We start from the raw sequence: 6,774 nt of genomic DNA on the forward strand, positions 1-6,774 counted from the left end.
GCAAGTGTGACCAAAATCAAACACAAAAGCTTTCGGTCTTTTATGATCTTTTCTCCTTTTTTAAAAATTTCTTTTAAAAGATAGTCTTCAGGTGCTGAGAGAGTGAAGGACTCACAACACAATGGAGTGAGGCAAACATCCCAGTACAATTAGCTTGAACAAAGCTGGGTTTCTTTCTTGTCAGCTGCCTCCTGTGGGAACCTTTCTTTTTGTTAACTAGGCCAAAACAAATTTAAAAATCAATATTTTGAGTTTATCTAAGCAATAACAAATTCACATTTCACAGCTTCGCCCTCAGTCTGCTTTTAATCTTCAGTCTAGATCTGAAATAGATTTTTCTATTTCAGATAGAAACTAAACTTCTCTAGAAGTGTTTTAACAATATTACACAGATATGCATATGCAAACAATGAGTTTGATTTCACTGAGATAATTTCAGTTAATTAAAAGGTGAAAGTCTCACCAGCAGGTTCCCTTTGACTGCTGTCTCTTGAACTTAAACAGGCCCTACTGGGAAAGCCTGCTTTTAAAAACGCTGTTAATTGTTTAACATTAACTCAGTTCCTGACAAATCCATATTATTCAAGCTTCTCACAAATAAACTGTAATGTTTACATTATAATAGACCTTAGGATTTTAACACCACTGCACACATCACCTCAACCTTACAGCTGATACAGGTCACCCCAGACATAGTAAATCATAAGTGATGATAAGAGATGGATCAAGCATTCAATCAGGGCTGAAACTGTATCGTGTTTCGTATTCTATTCAAAATCGTGTTCTCATAAAATGAAACTGCCTTGTTACTGGAAGTTACAAAAGGCTGCTGGATAAATTATTAATGAATGCATTTTTATTTTAAAATGATCATTGTAGCCTGTAGCTACAATAATACTTGAAATACTTGAATCTTGCTTGTGGCTTTCATAAACATCACTGTGACTGTGTACCTTGCCATAAAAACAACAGCTAATCTAGTTAGAACACACATTTCAATTCAAATTTCACTTATTTATGATTTGTTCATTACCTTCGTTGTGCTGGCACAGAGTCAGAGCATGCAAAACCCTCAACCTCTGGGCAACCACTTTCGATCTCAAGGTGACAACACAAGTCGCACACGTAGGCCAAACAATCTGACACCAAACAACTGCAGTTCAACTTGAACTGAAAGCAGTGCCATTTAATCTATGAATGTAGACAGATTCCCTACAAGTTGCAACCAACTGGAGTCTATCTGATCTGTAACGAGTCTTTTTACAACAGGCGACTCAGTTCAGCCTGTTCCTAGCAGGTTGCATTGTGAATATATTCCCATATAAAGTGCCTACTTCGTTTTGCAGTTAAATCTACGGTGGCCCTGAGAGACCAAACAGACTGCATCTGAAGAAAACACCAGCAATAAGAAAAACACTGCAAAAGCACACAAAACACAACAGAAATAGGAAAAAAGAAAACAGAAATAGGAAAAAACTGATTTCCGAATAGTGATGTGTTGTTTGCGAACGAAATGGCTCTCAGAGCCGGATCTTTGAAGTGAACAACGCGAGCCTGCTTATTGGGAGCCATGTTTTGATTTTTTTTTCTCTTTCTCTCACCCTCTCTCTCGCACTTTTTTTCCTGCTTTGTCTCTAGGGCCCACCATATATATTTATATATAAACATATATAAATAAAACCACGTTTTTTAACATTAGTAATTCCTTTTGTGCATAATTTTAGATTTTTGTTGATAATAAATTAATTAAAACAACAAAACAACCTGAAGACCCGGTTGGTAACCGAAAAGAGTCGGGTCTTTTTAGTAAGGCGAGCCAAAAGAGCCTATTCTCTAAAAAGAGTCGGAATTCCCATCACTATTTCCAAACGCACAAGGGAAATGTTTCTGGGGAAACAATAACCCGACGGACCAATTGCAGGAACCAAAATATGCTAAGAATTGCGCTGGGAGACACTTAAAAGAAGTGGAGGATCTATCGGTTTTGTGAGGAAAGAAAAGATGAGAGGTAAGTGTGTTAACCTAACTTAACCTAGCCTAAAAATCCGTCATCAGTATTATATGAATCATTTTAAAACACACCTACCATGTTTTGGGTTCCTGCAGCTGGTCCGTCAGGTTATTGTCTCCCCTGAAATACTTCCCTTGTGCTTTTGGAAATCTGTTTTTCCTATTTCTGTTTTGTTTTTCCCTATTTCCATTGTGTTTTGTGTGCTTTTGCAGCGTTTTTCTTATTTCTGGTGTTTTCTTAAGTTGCAGTCCGTTTGGCCTCTCAGGGCCACCATGTAAATCACCTTACTGCAGCAGCTATATCACTATTACTGAATCTTGGAATTATGGTGCACACAGTTAGCTGTAAAGTCATGTGAATTTGTTAGCGACGCTTTTCTTTCCAAGCTCCTTAGACTATTGTGTGTCTACATTTTTCAGTGTGTTGCAAATTCCTAAATTTCACACCTGCTGAAATGCTTTTATTTCAACTATGGTGGCCATTTTCCAATTCAGTCTGCAAATCTGCTTTACTCTGAGCTAAACACAATCACTTCAGATGAAAGAGAAGGTTTATTTATTTTTTTGATGCTTAAAACTTGATTGAAATGAGAGTCGTCCGATGCTGCCACCTTAATCTAGGAGAAGAAAAGCGATTGGATTTAAGGGTCATCAGACTGAATGACAATTGTCACATAGTCCAAAAGCTCTTGGTTAATTCAAAAAAAGAAGAGAAATTAATAACCGAAAGCACACATAAGGAGTCTAAATGGTAAAATACCTTGAGGATAAAAGATAATGGAAGAATATTGCAGTGCAAATCACGATCTCACTGTAAAATGGTTAATAACTCTGTACCGCGACTAAAAGTCATTAAGAAGAGCAGTTGTCATTATGAGGAGCTCTGACACAAATACAAATGGCCCTGAAACTATAAATGAAACTACAATTAACCACTATTAAGATTCCTTCCATAAAACCTTCATGGAGAAATTAGAGGGGAGCCGAGGTGACGCCGTTTTACTGTTGAGTCAATAAGTGTCTTCACAGTTTGTACAGAGACATTACATGAGCGAATATGTCTGTGTGTGATATGGCGACCCAGAGAGAAATTGTGGTCTAAGGTACAACACACCAGGGAGCCATCAAGTGAAGTACATATGCTGTAATGTCTGCGTGTGTGCTCAGAAGCAAAGGTGAGCGTGTGTCTCTTTGTCGAGTGTTGTCAAGTTTAGACAAAAAAGTGTGTCTGTGTGTGTGCGTGTGTGCTTGGAGCTATGCTCGTCTGTGATTAATTGATGTGCCTACAAGCAATAAAATGCTAATGAATGTGCTCATAGTTTAGCTCCACAGTCTGGCAGAGCCACAGTCTCGGAGGGTGCGTTAAGTTTATAGTTCCAGCTCTACCCATCCTGCACATCCCCCATCAGGTGATGAGGGGCCATGGGAACAAAGGTCTGTTTTTTTTGTAGTTAAACTCAAATTATGCAACAGTCAGTAGTCTGTGTTAATAAAGTACAATAAAAAAAGGCAAAGGAAACAGGAATAAAACAAGTTGCTTACAGATTGATGATAAGCACATTTGGAATACTTATGATCTCTCGAGTTACCCGGCACACTCTTTAAATCTACCAGGATAAAAATGTCATTGGTCTTTTAATAAATGTAAATGAAAAAAAAAAAAACAGACTCCATCCTGGCTTCTTCTGTGTCTTAGGTGAAGACAGTGACAGTGAATTGTGATGTCAATTCCAGTCATGTCACTCCTTGTTTCTCTCTCTTTAATATCTCACTGAATCGTGTATCTGTTTTTTTTTTTTATTGTTTTTTTGTCTCCTTCTGCCTCAAAATGTTTGCCTTTATTAAGGAAAACATAAAGAAGGGAAATAGTAAAGAAGCTAGGAGTCAACAAAGGTCCAGCAGAACAGCAGTTGTTAGAATGGCTCAAAAAACAATTGTGACCCCAGTACTCTATAATCACTCTATAACCAACAGACTGCCTTTCTTATTCGCTTTAGCCATAACTAATAGATTTCATGGAATTCCAATTCATCTGGAGGTTACTGTCCCCCCATTATACTTGATTTTTTTTTTAGTTTTAAGACAGAATAGTCTCAATTGACTCTCCTTTATCATGCCCAGTTATTTTCTTTTATGGTGGCATTTAAATCTAACAATGAACAAAATCTATTTTGTCATATACAGAAGAGTAAACAGTAAAATCCTGGACCATTGTGTTTGAGATATGTGTCAGGCGATAGGATTACAAGTTGACAGCCAAATTAACCCCTTGGTCCATCGCCAGTCAGGCACTGCATTTGTTAAGCAAGAGCTAGCGAAAACACACAAATGAATAAATTAAAAGCAAGCATTTCAAGAACAAAGATTTTTAATAACATTCCAGCTGTCGAGCAAAAATACTCCATGAGATCTAGATGAAAAAGAAACACCCCGTCCTGCAGTGGTGAGATTTTTTGGTTGTGTCTTTGTTGGGGACACATCATGACATTTATGCTGCAAAAGATATTTGTCCAGAAGTGTCCCAAACTACCTCAGCAAGTGCTTTGATTGCTTAGACAAATTAGAATTAGTGGCATTCATTTGTGATGTGGTCTCCCAACAGGCATTGGGCACCAAGGAAAATTGAAATTGTGAACTGATTTCACACCATCCATCCATTCTCTTCCGCTTATCCTTATCAGGGTCGGGAGGGTGAGATCATAAGGCAGGGTATACCCTGGACAAGTCACCAGCCTAACACACAGAGAGACAACCATTCTCACCTATAGGCAATTTAGAACTATCAGTTAACCTAACCCCACTAACTGCATGTCTTTGGACTGTGGGAGGAAGCCGGAGTACTTTGAGAGAACCCACGCAAACATGGAGAGAACATGCAAAAGCCCTGGACAGATGGTAGATTCAAACTCAGGACCTGCTTGCTGTAAGGGAGCAGTGCTAACCACTGCAGCAACGTGCTGCCCTGATTTTATACCAACTTCATTTTATTCCATTATTTCATATCTCTTTAGGTTATTCAATATGTGATCCATTTGTTTGCAGCATGCTGGTTTTAAGTTTGCAATGTGATTTTATTTGTACATCATGCAAAGCACCTTGTGATGTTTACCTTCCAAACTGCAATTTTTTTCTCCTCTGTTCTTTTTCTTTACACTAAGTAAAACTTAGTTTCAGTCAGTTAAATGGCCTAAAGCTTGGATATCTTCAAAAATAATCCAACATGCATCCATCGAGTGAGCACAGTGCCCACATTAGCATATTCGCTGTGTTTATCAGAGAACGGCATTCTCTGATTTACAGCTGCACAAATACACAGCACTTCCCAGCACAACGATGCACAAATATGCTCTTACACGAGAAACTGTTGTGTGTCTCTCATCCTAAGAAGTGTGGACAAAACACATGAATATGTGCCAAGACACACTATACACATTAAGGTTTTGTACTGGGAACAGTATATGAACTTTAAAGATTAATAATAAATTACCAGGACGTGAATTACACATTACTGCCAGTCAGTCAAAATCTAAACCAGACTGACAATATCCATTCATCTATCCATTTTATTCTACATTAATTGCATTTCACCAGTCATCAATGTATAATTCTAAAAATCCCAGCAAAGTGGAGCAGATTCATGACAAATCTCGCATTGAAAATTTCCAACAAAGATTAGCAAAATGTTTGACTGACAAATGCAAAGCGTCTAATTGGGTGTTTTTGCAGATTTATAGTTCTGAGCCTCAGAGAGTTCCAGGCTTACAGCTCAGCCCCTCCCTGCTCTTTCTACCCCCAGCCTACTAGGACATGTGGGGCCTGGGCAGCAGAAGAAGAAATCAAACACCCCTTTGATGCGAGTTTGGCTGCAGAGTGAAAAAGGCACAGTGTGTGTATGTGTGTGTTTATGGATATAAATACATCAGAAAGCTCAAGTGGAACACAAAGGGCACTTCCTGTGACAAAAGAAACATGTGTGCCACCCATATTTCAGCTCACTCAGTGAACTGGTAGAAATGACACGACAAAAATATTTGATGATTAAATGGATTAGGGATGAGGAGAAGAAGGGAGGAAAGAGAGGATGGAAGGACATATGTTGAGTGGGTGGACAAGCAGGGAAGGCAGGGAAGGGGGTACGACTGGCGAAAACCACACACACGAACACACACATGCAAGTCTCTCCGCCATCTGGAAAACTCACCACTCTGCCAGTGGTCCTATCCAACCAAAAATGATTGTTTCTCTGCCTTTCTTTCCCTCCGTTTTCCTGCCTTTCAATCTCACCTTCTTTCCTCTTCTCCTGATCTCTAAACTAATTCTTTTCTCTTCTCTGGAAATTGCAGAAAGCTTTTATAGTTGCCTGTGTGTGTCCATAATGTACGTATAAGACAATCCATCTGTGTTTGCATTCATGCCTGAGTGTGTGTGTGGGCGTGTGTGTGCGGTGTGTGTGTGTGTTATGTGTGTGTGTGCACTTCTCCTTAGTGTGCAGGGACCTCTCATGGCTACCACAAGCTAATGAGCTCCATTTAAATCCAGCCCTTCTGATCCTTCCTCTCGCCCAGTTTTTCTGCCCCAGGGGCCGTTGTTCCCTGCTCTGGCCTGGAAACTGTGGCGCGGCGGCGGCCATTTTGGCTCATTAGTAACAAGCTGTTGAACCAACACGCATGTCTCACTGAATCAGTTTCAGACTAATGGATGACTGGTGTACTGGTGTGTGTATGGGTGGGTGTTTGGGTGTGTGTTCAATCACGTGACTAAATA

The 6,774-nt window shown here is 39.4% G+C and overlaps 1 protein-coding gene across 3 annotated transcripts in view; it reads right to left on the reverse strand.

The window, feature by feature from the left end:
- Positions 1-6,774, reverse strand: part of cacna1c (calcium channel, voltage-dependent, L type, alpha 1C subunit) — a 222,779-nt gene that overhangs the window by 167,942 nt on the left and 48,063 nt on the right. The gene's annotated exons all lie outside the window — the stretch shown is intronic.

This window comes from Neolamprologus multifasciatus, chromosome 17, assembly GCF_963576455.1.
Source record: "Neolamprologus multifasciatus chromosome 17, fNeoMul1.2, whole genome shotgun sequence".
NCBI classification, from domain to species: Eukaryota; Metazoa; Chordata; class Actinopteri; order Cichliformes; family Cichlidae; genus Neolamprologus; species Neolamprologus multifasciatus.